Consider the following 16,979-nt stretch of genomic DNA (forward strand, 5'->3'; position numbering starts at 1 on the left):
TGGCTCTGCTTTTTCTTGGAAGTAGCTGGATGAGCAGAGAGAGACAGCGCGGACGAGTAACGCGTGGGGCTGAACTTCAGGGAGGTTACAAGTTTTTCACTCTTTTCAAGTATTAAAATTAAAATAAAATTACATATAGAAAAAAAAAAAAAGAAGAGAAAGAAAAAAAAAAAAAAAAAAAAAAAAAAAAAGAAGCCCAGACTCCACCTTTGCACTGAAGGGATTGGTTATGCAAATATGGAAGGGGTTTCCTGGCAAATACAGCTTTCTACTGTATGGTTAATTAAATCATCACTCAAAAGCCTTCCAATGTGACGCTTCTGTCGTAATCCAATCAGGTTACGTAGGTTCTAAACAAGAAAGATATTTTCCACATCTGGAAGTCAGCAATTTAGCAAGTACTGCACATTATTAACCAATTCAGAGCCCACTTCCCAGGGGGATAGTTTTTTCTTTTTTTTTGAAGTTTAAGTGTTCTTAACCAACGCTCTGCTGGTTTGTTAATCAAAAAGCCGGTTTACACCGCACGTAATCGAGAAGTAATATCGAAGTAAGTAAAGGCAGAGCGAGCCGGGGATGCTGAGCGAAGGCGTTCGGCTGCAAAGGGGGCAGATCCGGCTGAGGCTCCAGCCGCTCATGCCCAGCTCCCAGCACAACCCACAGCCGTTCCTTCCTCCTGAAGGAGCTCGAAATAGTCTCACTGCAAAGAGAAACTTCGCGTCTTGCCCACTCGCACGGTCCCTTCCCAAGGTAAACGTGGGGCTGCCCAAAGGGCTGCGTGAAAGAGCTGCGAAACAATTTCCCTGCTCTGACAAGAGTTCAGCCTATTCCAGCACTTGATTGCTTTATTTTTCTTCTCCCCCTCCCGAAGAAAACCGAAACAAATGGCACACTGATCCCACACTGCACTTTTACTTACATTAAGCTCAGATAAACTGCTCTTGAACTGTGCATTGAACGTGTGCCTAGAGCAAAAAGTGGAGGGCGAGCAGTAGCGATGGGATCGCGCTCCAAAATGGTCCTGGGAACACCTTCCTGGCGGTTCAGCATCGCAAAGCAAGGAAGGGACCCCCCCTCGCCCTCCCGCAGGGTGTCTTTGCAGCTCATCAGAGCCACCGAGATCTGCCTGGGATTTCTTTTTTTTTTTTGGTCATCTCTTAGTTAGACGAGAGTGGGTGACCCTGTGAGATGCGGGGGAGGCAGCGCACGGGGGGGGGGGCTCCGGGTAGGGGCATCCAAATGTCCTCCCGGGCTGCGAAGTGGCACCTCCGGGTGTCCCCCTCCTCAACCCCGAGCTGCAGGCGGAGTGGGGAGGGAGAGGCAGGCTCTGGCCGTCTGCTGCCGCTGCAATCCCCAACTAGGCAAAGGTGGGAATGAGCTGCCATTATATTTTTAATTATTATTTTTATTTATATTTCTTATTTTTATTTATATTTCTATATTTGTTCCCTGCTACGAGTCATCGTGGCTTTGTTAAAAGTTTTCTTGCCACTATTCTCTAAATGCCAGCATGATTTTCCTGCAGGATGCATGACTTCTCCATGCCTAAATGTACCTGGATACACAGAGGCATATCACACTCATACACACACACAGAATGATGATATCTTAATGAAATATATAGCACAGCACAAATATCCTGAAATCAAATTCAAGTATTATTAGTTTGAATTAGATCCTCTCAGATCCAGAAGGCACTGCCTATAAATCAAGGGCAGTCTGGCAATTCCTTAAAGAGCTAAACTGAATTTAGATGCATATGATAAAAAGAAAGGAAAAGAAAAAAGTGAATGCTAATTACTGACTTGCTCAATTTCCACTCACCCACGTTTTCTACGAGAAAAAGGAGAAAACCTAAAATCCGACCAACAAGTTCTCAAAATAAATGAATCCCATTACAAACTCCTTACATATTGTTCCTACATTCCCAGATTACAAAACGAGGGGATGAACTGGAGATTACGAGAGGCTGCAGCCTGACTCGCAATAGGCAGGAGTGCTGTCGATGGTGTATCAATAAAATATATTTATCTGCAGCCACGCTGAAAAACAAACCCTCAGAGCGTGTGATGACGCTCAAGGGCTTTAAGAAACATGTCGGCATTGTCAGATAATCCCTATTCATAATTTTGCTGGCTGTTCTTTCAGCCCTCAATCTCACAGTTTCCCCAGCTCTGATGTGTCTCAGCAGGGTTTGCATCGGAGCGATAAAACTGCTCGGATCCTTGCAGGACTGACATAGCACCCAACATTATTAGATGTTATTTTAATGTGAGATATGGGGGTGTTTGTTTTTTTTTTTTTTTTTTTTAATTTTTGGACACTGGACATAAACATTTAGCAATCAGCTAAGCCCTTCCGAGATGGAATTTAACCTTAATCCAGGCGATGATTTCCTGCCCAGCTCTGAACTAATAACGGGTGTGCAGCTTCTTTAGGAGATGGAAATAATGACAGGCTATGGATCCTGCCTTTATTGGGGTGGTGCTGGCAGCCCGGCTCCCAGTCCCTGCTCCATCAGCATCCCCATGCAGATCCTATTCCCTACTCTATTTTAAAACTTTTGCACACCCTATCCCCCCACCCCATCAGTTTAAGAGCAAGCAGAGCCAAAATATCCTCACAAACCCTAGCTCCTTCCTTCTGTGTAGCTCCCAGCACTGTGGCTTGGAGATGGTTTTGAGGGCAGTTCTCTGAGTGCTGGTTTCTCCTCTTTTCCTCAGGTTTTCCTACATGGAAATGCTGCAAGTTGAGATGAGGGTGGCCTGATCCTGATGCAGACCTACCTGGTTAAAGCCACAGGAGAAGCAGTCCTGCCCCCAGCTCCTCGGTGGGTTTCCTTTGTCCACCAAAACCTATTGTGATGAAGACAAGCCCCTCGGAGATAACCCCGTGTTCCCATCACTGTGTGGATCTGTAGGGCCAGCCAGGGGCAGATCCTGCTGCCAGGGACAAACCCTACCATGGGAAAGGGGTTGTGCAGGGAGAGACCTCCCTGCAATCCCCAGGCACCCAGTTCTGACTGAGAGGGAAGGTGAGCAGCCACCAAGGAGGTGAGCAGCCCTGCAGGACCTGAGCCTTCTGCTGAGACCTTCTGCCGTGGTGGCTTTATGGGGATGTGGTGGCATGGGCTGAGGGGATGATTCACTGCCTTATTTATTTTGGTGTGTTTGCTTTTTCCCCGGTGGAGGATGAGTAACGGGGACTGTGTTTTCTTGCCCACCACATGGAAGGAGGAAAACTGAGGGAATAGGAGCAAAGATGCTGATGAATTTTGGCTAATACATTTTAGAGGCTGGTGGAGACAGAGGTTTAACACCTCTAAATACACTTTAGCAGCTCTGAGGCTTTTCCTTCATGTCTTTCATAGCCAGAACTCTCAACTATTTTCCCTAAGGTGTGGAACCCTTCCTACATCAGGGACTAAACATCCCCATGTAGGGGATCCAGATGAGATGTGCCCACTTGCAGCCAAGCCTGGGGAGAGCATCCTTCCCTCCCCACAGCCCTGCTCCGCTGAGGGAGCTGCTCCTGCAAGATTTGGGATCCCTGTGGGTTCTGGCTGCTTCTCATGCTCCTATCTCTGGGGTGTAGAAGATGTCCTTGCCTTGAGAAAGAATTCCGAGGTTGCAAAAAAAACCCCAAATCAAACACAAAAAGATGCTGGGGGGGATTATTTTCTGCAGTCACCTGTGGCAGTAGAAGATAAGACAGGCTGGAATAATTTTTGTGAGCAGGGAAGGCCCCATGTGGGCCCAAGATGCCGCTGGATACTTTTGCTCAATACAGGTGTCCCAATAAACCAAGATTTAGAAAGCAAAGCCTTTATTTTTTTTTCCAATTTCCACGTGGAGGAGAGGGCAGAGAGGAGAGGAAGAAAGGGTCAGGGAACGACTCTCCCCCCACCCGCTGATGAGGTATTTGGGAAGAAACCTTTTGAATCAACATTCCCAAAGTTTTTGAGTTCCTCTGCGGAAAACCCATGTAGGGATAGGATACGAGCCAAAAGCAAGGGAAAAGATTGTCTGGCTTTAATTTATCTATCCCTGGGCATTTCTAACCAGCAGATCACTGTAATATTTGATCTTGTGTGAGTCCCTGAACGTTAAAAGTGAATCTCCTCATATGTTTTTGTTAATTTTGTCATTTATAAAGCCACTTCTGACGGCCTAGAGCTGCTCAGCTGCCGTTCATGTCTGTCTGTGTGTCTGCAGCAGGGGAACAGCATCCACAGGTCCCAAAATTTCTTTTCTTGTTGGGCAGAGAGCAGTGAGGGACAAGCATCCTCCATCCACTGTCCCACACCGTGAGATGGAGATGCTTTTCCTTCTCTCCTGGGATCAATGCTGAAGTTCGGCCACATTTCTTGGCTCAGTTGGCAGTGATTAAAATTCACGGCTCACTTTTGTTTATAGTTGGTTGTTTACTTTGTTGAATTTTTAAAAACTTGTTAGAATGCAATTGAACATAGATTCAACAGTATTTAGGCTTGAAAAATAAAGATGCATTAGAAAGATGCCTATTATGCTTCAGAATTATTAATTGACATTTTTATGATGAATAATTAATCATTTGAATAATTTTCGTATCTCTGATCTGAACACATATTTGCATATCTAATGTCTGATTTTAAATGTGGTTTCTTTAGTTGCATTCTCCCAGGACAAAGACATGAAGTAAGTAACATCCTAATGCAAAACTTTTTTTCTTTGCACTTGTAAAAGTATGTTTATTGAAATGCAAGTTCCTCTCTAGTTATGAAGCTGTTAATAATCTATGCATGACATATATGCATTAATAAGGTGCTGAATCCTCTGGATATGAGCACATTTAGCCCTCATTTTCTTATATACAGTGGTGAGGTCCCCCTGCAATACCTAAACCCATGTGAGGTTGGTTAAGCTAGGAAACCATAAAGAAATATCTCAGATACACAGTGTTCCTGTCTTGTTTACACGACACTTAGCGACAAGACCAAAGGTTGTTTCAATTTGAGGTGTTTAAAACATCAAGAACTTCTAATATAAATATTAACTGTGTCCTCCCAGTGAGCCAACATCAGTATTTTCCTGATATATTTTAATATGCCTAAATCATAGCCCTCAAGACCCCATCTCGCTGTGGCTGGTGGTGATAAAGGAACAGCAGAAGTGCAGATCAGTTATAAGTTGGTCAGCAAAGGGGTGCAAGGGATGGTGCTTGTTGTGCAACCCCGCTCGGCGTTGGGCTGGTGCGAGCACAGCTCAGCCACAGAGGGAACAGAAAGGAGGAAGGGGCAGCTGGACAAAACCAGAACCCGAAAGGTAGAAAAATTAAATAAAGGAATGAGAGAAGTAGCCTTTGCCCCACTGCCTCTGGCCATGGGTTAATTGTTACAGCAATACTGCCTACCTGGCACCCCAGGAGATGCCTTCACTTCTGTGAGAATTTGATTTATAAAGAAATTAAAGATTTGGAGAATTTTATTTAGTGGCACCTTTAATTGTACAGGGAGCCCAAATATTCTGTCTATAGCCTGTTGGCTCCTTGATGTCATATTGAAGAGCTAAGGTGATGGTTGCTCTAGAAATATCTAAAATTGATACACTATTTATATTTAGCAGATAAGAGAAATTACATCAAAAATGGAGGCACAAATTCATCACAGTGCTTAAATTTCCTTAGTGCCATTAATACAAAGAGCGTAAGACATACACAATACAAATTGAAAATAAAAGCTTTTAACATCTTTTTTTTTTTTTTCACAGCAGGTAGTAAAAAATATGCCCAAAAAATGTATATATTTTTTTTTTTTTTGGTGGAAGTATATTATATAGACTATGGTAATGTAATGGGCAATATCTGACAGACAGATACTGCATAAAGAAACTGTGAAACTCAGTTCTCAGAACAGGCTGAAGTTATACTGAATAGGATGTTTAGCAGTTGCATATGCTCAGTGATAACAGATTCTCTTTTTCTTTCTTTTTTTCCTTTTTATTTTTTTTTTTCCTTCTAGGAGGGGTTTGTAAGAGCGAGAGTGGTAAACTTGAGCAATTCTTGTCACATGGAGGGCCGAGCTCTGAGTCCGGTGGCCAAAACTGCCACTGCTTTGGCCATCAGGGTGGTGGCAATGCAGGCAAATTGTTTGCAAAAGGACAAGGTGAGAACTGGGGTTAAACTTCTGGTCCTAAAAGCAGGACAGCAAGCAAACATCCCTGAGATGCTCCCACAATTCTTTGTAAAGGGAGAGACATTTCTTCTGGGGTTGGGGTCACCCCAGCAGCAGTCTGGGGTGAAGACATCCTGTGCTGAGAATCCCAGAATGGTTTGGGTAGGAAGGAACCTTAAAGCTCATCCCATTCCACCCCCTGCCATGGGCAGGGACACCTTCCACTATCCCAGGGTGCTCCAAACCTTGTCCAGCCCTGGATGCTTCCAGGGATGGGACATCAAGAACATCATCCAATGCCCCTCAGACATTGTCATACCTTCATGAGACCAATGGACAACTTTGTGGAAGATTTATTAACATGGAGATTTTTTTTTGTTTGGCTTTAGGCTGAATGGTGAATATAAATTCTACAGTTACACAGGAGCCCCTGTGCTACCTGGCTGGGACTAGATCAAATTTCCTTTTCCCTGGATTTCTTAGTGTCACCCTGCTTTTCCCACTGACTCCTGATTAAGTTAATGGAGGTGAAATTAGCAGCAAAGAATCTGGATGCAAAGCTGACATTTTGATGTCCATCTGAAAGTTCCAGACTCGATCGATTGCCCCAATTATTTCTTATCACCGCCCCGGGGAAAACATATTTTTCTCTCCACGACTTCAGGAGATTAGCTGGATATTTTAAAATCTACAGAAACACAAGGGTTACGAAGATATTTAGAAAATCCCAAATGATTTGAAACAATTAGCCGCTGCAGCATAGTTTCCAAAGCAATTAGCCACTGCAGCATAGTTTCCTTGTGTACAGAATTGCCCAATATCTGGGAAACTGCTGCTGTTCTGTGGGTGGCTGCAGACTGGATCAGATTCCAGGAGAAGCAGAGGCACAACCCAGTGACTGCTGCACACCTAAACTGCAGATTTCCCCAGGAGCTGGCAGACATCCCCTTCGTCAGGGGCGGCATTGGACTTGCCAGGTCTTCTGTTTGCTTCCCTCTGACTATCAGCATCATCTCCAGCCTGTCTGTGGATAGAGGCTTGGCCAACTGGCTGCTTTCCAAGCCCAAATCTTAGACTCTGGGTTATTAGAGCTGTCAAAAACCAGAGAGAGATTTTTTTTCTTTTCTCTCGCAATGAAAGTGTTCTCCATGTTGTCTCTCCCTCCCCAGTTTATGTTTTAAAAATGTTTCCTGGGAAATTTCCTGACTTGTCTCAGGGTCATTTGAGGGATTTCAGGTCAGAATTGAATTAAAGGTACCAGCAGTTGGACAAGTTGTTTCCCCCCATGGATGGTTTTAGGTGCACGTACACTCCTACCAATGCTCCTTACTATATCTCTTCAAACTTGCTCCAGGCAGCATCTAAACTATTTTAAACCTTCCCATCCTTTTTTAACACACATCAGCTATCCTGCTTCAAATCTCTGACAAGGATGTGAAAACCGCAGTGTCAGAACAACTGCTGCTCTCTTCTTGGATTCTGACAAGCAACCTTCAACCTGAAACCCTCTAAAAATGGCTATTTTTATAATTTTATGGTTTTTTTTTTTTTTTTTTTTTTTTTTTTAAATTCAGAAGCGACTATATTGACTGTATTCTTTCCCCGTGTTCTGACAGGCTGGAAATGGGTCCAAAAAGGCACTGGGCAGAATGTGGGAATACTGTTTGATGCTCACAAAGAGGGTTCACATGTCAGTGGGTCCACCTGCCAATGGTTTTAATGACAAAGAGGCTGTAAATGGATGTGACTTCCCAAATTCTGGGCTGGGGAGGAGGCAACACGGTCTCTGGAATAATTCTGGCAGCCTGGGTTGGTTGCTGTGAGCGTCAATCTCCTTGGCTTCAGGAGTTAGGAATTGCAGCTCCATGTCCCCATCTCCTGTCCCATAATTTGACTGAGCCACATCCCACAAGTAAAGGAATTGGCGTGGACCCAACTTGTTGCACATATTAAGAGTGTGATATTAATTTGTTACACAGGTTGCTCTGATGGCTGTGGGGGCTGGTGCTGAGGCTCAGGGCAGCAAAGTCCATCCTGGATATCTTTGCAGCTCATCTGCACCAATGACTCTGCTGGGCTGGCTCTCTGTGTATAAACCTCTTTCCTTACCAAGCAGGTAAAGGGCAGGAGTGGTGGAGCCCAGGGAAAAGAGAACAAATCCAACCACAGCACAGCCTTGGATATCTGCTATTGGGGCAGGTGAGTGCCTGGGAGAGCTCCTGTGCCACCATCACCTCCCAGCTGTGCCTGGCAACGATGGTTTTGCCTATGCCAAAGCCTGCCTGCTGGTGGCACTCATTTTTGGGAGGTCTGTGCCCGGAATTTGGAGACAGGAATTCGTAGGGTGGCAATTCAGAGGTAGGAAGCGAGGGATAAAAAGTCACATCTGATATTTAGTGTTGGAAAGTGGATCTGGTTGGAGGTGTGAGCAGCAGGGAAAGCGAAGCTGATCCACACACAAGGAAGGCAAGCTCTGCCTTGCAGAGAGAAATACAGAGCAGAGACTGAAAATACTGCAAATATTTGTTCTCATTGTCAGATGTTTCTATAAAATCTGTTGTTACTGAATCACTGCTGAAGTTACGGAGCATTCAAATAAGCAGAGGGTGAAAAAAGCTAAGTCTAATTATATGTTTCGTGCCATTTACAGAGGTTTCCAGGGGATTTTCTTTTAATAAAAGTGCAGTGCATCAAAAGGAATAAATCCTACAATTTTGTTATTTACAAATCAGCCGTGTCTGCTGCGAGCTGACAGACTTATCCTCCATCTTACACCCCTCTCTCCATCCCAAAATGCACCCAGTACACTGACATTTATACCAATACTCTTCAAGTATCTTTACACTATTTTATGCTCCTTATGTTGGTAAGCAAACAGATCAGAAGAAAATCATCACAAAGGCATAAAAATATTCTGAAAGAAAAATACAGAGGAAAAAAAACCCATAATGTTGGAAAATGAGCAACATAGATGTTTTCCAGATGAAGAGAACGAGTGCGTTTTACATCCCTGCCCACCGATTCCTGAAGATTTCAAATCGGAAGCCTGGCTGGAGATATGATGTAATTAATTAGTTAAAATGATTTACTAACATAAAGCATAACACTCTTTCGATGATTAATTTTTATCCCCTTCACTTTTTCTTTTTTTTCCCTCCACAGCCACGCTGCCCCTTTCTGACTCCAGATTATTTAGCAGTTGACTTCGGTGTTCGGAGTGTTGCATATCAATCCCCGGGACCAAAATATGCCACTCATGTTTTTCCTGCTATGTAATCTATGGATGCAGCACCTAACCCTGCAGTCCTCCTCTGTGCTTCAGAGAGAAGGGAGATGTGCTGAATCAAGTTGTTGAGGCTGCACTTGGAGCTGAAGAAAACATGAGAAAACCAAGACACCACCTTTGCTCTCGTCCAGCTTGGCCGCTGCCGTGATACGGCAACACGACAACTGCTTTGGTAATTAAAACTCTGCGTGCAAAAGATACCAGGAAAAGAAAGAAGTGAAAATAAGATGGTTTCTCACAAGTGTGAATGTACTGTGCATGTATTGCACAGATGCTTTATAGAGGCCTTGGGCCTGCCTTGCAACAGCCCTGCCATTCCAGGATGAGCCTCTTTCCTCAGCAGCCGCTGTCCGTCGAGCCAAGTTGTATGATTGTTTTGTGATATGGATATATGTGGACTGGGGACTAAATTAAGGACATTAAACTCAATTTCCTTATGATAGGAGCCAGATTTTAATATTGCAGCTGTCCAGAGGTGAAAGGGTAATGAGGACATGAGGCATTCCTGGACAGGAAAGGGACACTTGGCCCAACAAGTCTGTCCCCCTTCAAGTTTATTACAACACACCTCCCCACGTTGTCGATATATCCTCCAGCCCTGTCTGCCTGTGTAAACATGTCTGGCTATCTCTTCTGTCCATTAATACTTTGGTTCACTCCGTGCTTTTATTTGACATAATGCCTACTGCGCTCTGAATTGGATCCTCTGCAAGAATTCACTGTTTATTCTTAGACCTTTCATTTTTAATTGGCATAATCTAGGTTTTTTTTTTTCCCTTTTTAAACTCACCAGATACAGTCACTACCTCAGTCCTCAAGCTAATTATGAAAATATTAATGTTTAGGTCTTTTTAAAAAATGATTAGGCTCAGCCTTTGTTTATATAAAGTATCTTTAACAGCCGGAAACAAAAATTACTGTGTATCTTATTCCTATTTCAGTAACTAAAGTCCTTCTCTGGAAAAGGTGATCAGAATTGGAATTACTGGAGATAAATCTATCATGTTCCTTGTGTGATAAGAGCCCTTTTGATTTGCAGACAATCCTTTGCTGGAGTGTCCATATCACACTTTATTTGTACTGAATTGGCATTGATTCAAAATTGATGTTTGACAGATTCAGTACAATTTTTAAGGTGGAGCAGGACTTTTGGGAGTCAAGTATTAACTTATAATGACCTTGTAAAGTCAAGAAACAGCCTTGAAAGCTCTTGGGAGGAAAAAAAAAATCTCCCAAGAAATTGGTGCCATTACAAAGATTTCTAACTGCTAGCTGGTCTCCATTTGCTAAAAACCATCTCCCTTTAAATTTTCTGCTTGCAAAGTTGAGAGGGAATTAGCATACAGATGCTTCCTCAGACATGTGAAAAAACCTGGGCCTTTCCTCTGAGGCAACTCAAAGGAGAATGTCATTAAAGCTCTCAACACAAACCATGGGGAAAGAAACACAAGTCACAGATAAACCTGAGTGATTTTCAAATTTCAAAGATTGATAGGCTGGTGAAATAAAAACACTTCGGGTAAAGCATGAAGTGGAAAGCAGGCAAAGTAGATCACTGCAATGCAAGATCAAGAAAAGACTTGAAATTATTGTTTAAGTGCATTAAAATCCCAGAAAGCCAATATATTAACAATTATTTCTGATATCTAGCCCTGCCCTGTTGCTTAGGGAAGCAATTTGCTTTTATGATGAATAGAAAGTTTTATTTATTTATTTATTTGGAGATTTTCCCCTGAGAAAAGAGACACTGCTAGCAGAGGTTGTTTAGGGGAAGAAATTCTGCACCCTGTTGAGAAACACTGAGGTTTTATTCAGGAACTATGATGGCAGTGCTGGGTGGACAGGGAACTTTGAGAAACTTGGAAACGGAAGAAAAATTAGAAACCTCTTGGTTTCAGGCAGGTGAAGAAACAGTTATGACAGAAATGAAAACATGGACATGTAGCTGGTTTAAAAAATTAATCAGGAAACAGTATCTGAGAGACACAGAAAGCTTCAGGTTTATATTCAGGTTCCACAGGGTTAAAAAAAAACCCTGTAAAAGTCTAAAAGTTCCAGCCTCACCAGGGCACTGGTGGTCCAAAAAAGAATTGAAAATTCCACCTTAGGCTTGGACAAAGGCAATGAGGGACGTAAAAAACATTTCTCATGGCATCCCTTGGGCACTTATGGCATAAAATCTCTTGGGTTTTTTATCCCTTGTTTAAAGATATTGGTCTGAAAAAGTGGAAGTCAGTGTAGTGACTACCACAACATCAGACTGTTTTTTGTGAGGGTCCTTCCATAAAGATAATAAAGGAATCATTGGTAAAATGTGTGTAATAATAAGTTGAAATTTTAATCTTGCTACAGTTATGATAAATCCTCATGAGGCTAAACATTTTAGTCTTGCTTTGAAAAGAAGATCCATTAAATTGAGTGAAGTAGATGTGGCAGTAAGGGCAACAGAATTTCCATCGAGTGTTGGGCAAGTTGTTTGAGGAAACAAGAACTGTAAAAGTTGATGAAAGTAGTGAAGGCATAGGAGCAGAACCCATTCTTAGCTGCTGCTGGTTTAATTGAAATGCCTGCTGAAATTCTGAGCAGATACCAGAGGACAAAATGAAACTGAAAACTCTTCAGGTAACCTTACATGCTGGAGTGGGTCCATTCAGCCCTGTTCAGCAATTCTTTCACTTTTTTCATTGAAATTTACTGGAAGACATACCCTTCTGTCAAGTGAAAGACCTATCCATTGGACTGGAGCCCTGTTCTTGGGATTTATGAGTCTGTGCCAGCTTATTTCATGGACCTCGTCAATTGCTAATATAAAAAATTGGACTGGGAATGAGGTCCAGGGTCCCCAAAAGCTCTCCAAGTTTCAGTGAGCACTGAAATTGATTGCAAATAGTGTTTTTTTTCAAGGAGGAGATACTCTTATAAATAGGATTTAGGAGCTATAATCTCTTGGGTGCTTTTGAAAAAGAAGCAGGAGGGCTGTAGAGCTCCTCCAACACTGCCTTGAGTTGTGGCAGCTCAGAAATCAACTCTGATGCTTTAGTCCTGTCCTCCTGTCTGCTGGTTGTGCTGAGCTTTTCCAGCCAGATCTGCCACCCTTGGGGCAGAAAGGGACTGCAGTGCTCCAAAACCATATGGCACTTGGGTTCAAGGGACACAAGACTGGTTTTGTCATCCTTACAGTAAACCATAATCATATTCCTGGGATAGAAAGATTTACTCGAACACCCATTAAATTAGAATAGAAAAAAAATGTTGGCTTTCAAAATTTTTTTTAAATCTTTTTTTTTTTTCAAAAGATTTTAATCTCCTCTAAACTCCCCATCTCCTAAGGATTAAAAGACTCAAAGCATCCTCTTATCTTTCCCTTCCCTTTTGCTGTAATTCCAATTGCTCCCTGAGCCCTTCCCTTCTCTCCAAGCAGCACCTGGGTTTCCCTCCCTCTGCCCCTTCCATAACACCCTCCACCAATTCCTTCCCAGCCCTGTGCCCACGTGGAGCTTGTTTTCACATTTGGCCCTGCACGAGAAAAAACCTGTTTACTTTGCTCTCCCAGCTGTGGGCCGGCGCAGCGGCGATGCCGGCGCTGCTGATGCTGCATTTGCTGCTGATCTGCATCTCGCATTTATAGCCCGGGTGAGACAATTGCTGCTACAGCCCCTGTCACTTTTATGTCCCCGGCACGGTTTGATACGTTACCTTTGATATTCTGATTTAATTCTTTTACATAGATTAGAGACCAGACAAGCTCCTAACCTGACCGAGGCGCTACCCTGTATTGACTGCCAATCTCTAAGTCACTCGGTGAATGCTGTTTGCAGACTCTTATCAGTTCATTAAAGTTTGTTATCATTTATGCAGTGGCTCTGTACCTTGCTGGTAATCTCCAGTGTAGGATCTTATCAAGCACTCTTTTGAAAGTCTAGGCATATTCTATACCATCCACAGTATTTTTCTTGTCTTTTACCTTGGCAGGGATAGCTTTGAAAAATTCCAACAAATTATTTGAGCAAGATTTCCTGCCCATAAATCCAGGTTGGTTGACTCTACTAAAATTAGGATTTTCAGTGTGTTTCCTCACTAAATCCAGCAAAACCGTTCGTGTTCTGTTATTCATAGCTACAAATTGTGTTATGTTAATTTGTTTATATTATAAGTTAAAATAATTTTATATGTATATATTCCTCTGCATATGCATGTGTACATAAAAGTGTGTGCATGTAATGGAGATTATATTGAAGTATATTGGGCTTTAAAGCTGAATATGTTAAAATTGTTAATGCAGTATAAAATGCAACGGATAGAGTTAGGGACAGATCTTTGGCTGGAGTAAATGAATTTGACTTTGAATACATTTTGCTAACTTAAATGGTGTTAACTTGATTTATGTGAGCTGAGGAGTTAACCCTTATGCACTGTGCTTACTTTACTTCTGCGCCGAGACATCAAAGTGACTGTTGGGGTGCTTCTTAACATTTCTGATTTATTATAGGTCTCTACCCACTTTTCTTATGGATTTCTTTGGCTCAAGAAGTATATTTTTATTTGCTGCTGCAAAAATATTTTTAAATTCTAAATTGTTAATTCTAAATTCTATGTAGTATGCAATGTTTTGTTTTGGACTAGCAGTTTCTTCTGCTTTATTTTTCCATTATTTGACTATTTTAGGATGTTTACTGTCTCTCCCAGATTTCTGTTCCCATCTGCAGATCTTTCTGTTACAATGATGAACCTGGCAATTTCTGGTAAATACAGTAAGTGGTTGATTAATATTAGATTCATTCTTAGATTGATTTTAATATCTGAAAGCTAACATTTTGCACAGGAAACAATCCCTCCCTTTGAATTGAAACCAAATGAAAAATTTAAGACTAAAACAAATGGAATTTGTATAATCTAACAGGACCTGTTTAAAAGGTGCTGTAGCTTGAGTACCACATCCTCTCTGCTGAAGTTTGCTGATATTTTGTCTGAATTATTGTCTGGCTTATAAATCATGGTGAGGAAAAACCATTGTGGTTATGGTTCCAAACAGAAACATTTTTCAAACCTTAATTTTTTTTCCAAGTTAATTTTTTTTTAATGAAAATTGGGTTTTGCTCTGAAAGAGGATTATGTTTTTTACAAAAGAGTTCATTTTTTTCTTGGATCAATGAGAAAGCAAGTCTGATAGGAAAACTTTTGATCCACCTGGGACCACCCTAAACTCTCATGGCAAAAATATGAGATGGAGGAGAACTGGATTTTAAGTACCAGGAATATTGATTAAATCACAGCATTTAAATGTACAACATATGGAGCTGCAGACCACTCTTCTGGTCATGGGACTGCACAAGGTCAGTCCCACTTATAAACTGCAAAGCTCTTGGTTTGTTATGTCAGAAAAAAAAAATCTAAATGAAAAACTGTATTTGTGAATCCTGAAAGATGAGGTGCTAACTTTGAAGTCCAGTAGGAAGAATTTTTTAATCAGAATAACCACAAAACATCCCCCACTAAAGCATATTTGCTTTTCCCTGGTTCAATACTCTCAGATTGCCACTATTGTATATTGTCACATTTTCCCTCACCATCGGATGTCTCAATTCTTTTGTTTTTAGTCTGATTTTCTCTTCAAATGAATAATAAAAGCATATTTGGGCTTTAATTGTTCTTTTTACCTAAGTCTATTCACTTTATGAATCTCCCAAGCTTTTCTTGATAAGAATGTTTTCCATTGATTTATCCTTTAAATCTATGAGGATCTTTATCATAGTGAAGTTTGAACTCTCTATCATTAACTTTTAAACCTATATTGACATGAAATGTGATTAAAGCTAAATTTTATAATTAAAATTAATTTTATAACGGCACACATGCCCAGCTCCAAGCACAGGGCTCAGTTACTAGACTAATAGCATTGCAGCTACAAACAAACTTTGTTAGCTTCCACATAGTTATCATAGCAATCAATACCTGAATAATTAAATTCCTCCATTATCAAATTCTAGTCTTCTTTATCAGCTTTTCTTCCACCAGTAATTTTTTTGTCTTAATCTGGTTTCTCTTTGGAAAGCCTATAGCAACCTTGGAGTTTCATCAGGCAATCTTTCTTTTCTTCCCTCTTAGGTTCTGTAACCCAAATTATTCGATGCCAAAATCTGAAGTCCTTAAAGAAGATTCCACTGAATGGAAGTTTGATCAAACTGTATTTTGTTTTGTTTTAATAGAGACTACTAATTTTATCTTGTCTTGGCCTTGAGTGAAATCCTATACTTGTAAGTATTTGAAATTGCCATTCATTTTCTTGATTCATTCTCCTATTGATTTTCTTTCCAACTATTTCCATCCAATGTATCTAATAATTATTAGAGATGAGGGAAGAACCAAGTGCCTGCATCCACACCCCTTTGAGCATTGTGGCTCATTCCCATCTTCAATTAACATAAATGCAAGCAGAGAAGTTTTCCAGACTAAAACCAATTGTTTTAATGTTAAATCCTTACATTCATCATTTTCTGGTGCATTTTGACACGGTTTTGGTCAGGGGTGACTCCTGGAGGAGCATTACACATCCTGAAGCTTCATGCTCCTCTCAGACCTGATGCTGAATGACTCAAGCAGGAAGGAAGGGGAAGGATTCCTGCTCCCTTTTATACTCCTGTGGAATCACTCCAAACTCTTTTATCTGTTCATTACTCTATAAATGCAACACTTTCCAAAAGAAATTCACTGTTGAATTAAGGGGGGAAGTGGGACACAAAACAAATGGGGGTGCTAATGAATTGAAGTGATGATCTGAGGAGCTCATAGTGCTTCATAAGCATTAATTAATTAAACCTGACTAGATCCCAGTGAGGTAGGTATTAGGGCCCATACTCCAGGCCTGGCTGCGGTGTGCTATTTCTGTATCTCAAATTCATTCTGTTAATGTGCATTCTGATGAGAGGACTGAAATGGTGTCTGACTAGTAGAGATGACTGTGCATATATTTAAACTGTGAATATTCTGCACGATGAGCCTTCTTATGGAAGTGACTTACTTTTTTTTTTTTTTTTTTAATACAGCCTTGTTCCTGAATAAAAAATGCACGATAAATGAATTGTACAGGGAGCACTGAAGGGCTGCTGATGACCTATAGTTATGTACAGTGTGTAACTCATCCTGTTACCCAATTAGGATGATCAGAACTTTTCTTTCTGTTGCTGAAAACCTGAGTGCGCTTCAGTGAGTATATTTTATTTCTTTTATAGAATACTTTATTTAATTGCTGGAAGAACTTAACCTACAATTTTAACTTCAATATTTAGAGGTGTGAAGAGTACTTGAATTTTTTTTAATGCATTATAAAAGTCATCCTTAGCTTTCAGTGCAAGAAACTTGTATTGTTTTTAGTATTGGTGTAGAGCTTTGACTCCTAATGAATATTTTCCCCTTTTTTCTCCATCCTGCTCTAAACAAGATGTTGTTTATTACTTGAAGCATTATATGTAAGCCCCAAGAATATGTTACATGTGACTGGAGCTTTGGCAGACTTTGAGAAACTGAAGTTTCCAGAAATTTTGC

At 41.2% G+C, this 16,979-nt stretch overlaps 1 long non-coding RNA gene across 4 annotated transcripts; it reads left to right on the forward strand.

Moving 5' to 3' along the window:
* Positions 1 to 202: 202 nt before the first annotated feature.
* Positions 203 to 16,635, forward strand: LOC128810299 (uncharacterized). 4 transcript variants are annotated; one of them, XR_008437999.1, is made up of 9 exons: positions 203 to 750; positions 2,724 to 2,830; positions 5,999 to 6,142; positions 8,131 to 8,350; positions 9,314 to 9,609; positions 13,410 to 13,469; positions 14,103 to 14,188; positions 15,644 to 15,691; positions 16,481 to 16,635. It is a non-coding gene; the product is annotated as an uncharacterized LOC128810299 (long non-coding RNA). The 4 variants fall into 4 exon arrangements; XR_008437998.1 differs by lacking the exon at positions 203 to 750 and having other exon boundaries at positions 2,370 to 2,830; XR_008438001.1 differs by lacking the exon at positions 203 to 750 and having other exon boundaries at positions 2,370 to 2,830; positions 14,103 to 14,179.
* The last annotated feature ends 344 nt before the right edge of the window (positions 16,636 to 16,979 follow it).

Source organism: Vidua macroura, chromosome 7, assembly GCF_024509145.1.
Source record: "Vidua macroura isolate BioBank_ID:100142 chromosome 7, ASM2450914v1, whole genome shotgun sequence".
Lineage (NCBI taxonomy): Eukaryota > Metazoa > Chordata > Aves > Passeriformes > Viduidae > Vidua > Vidua macroura.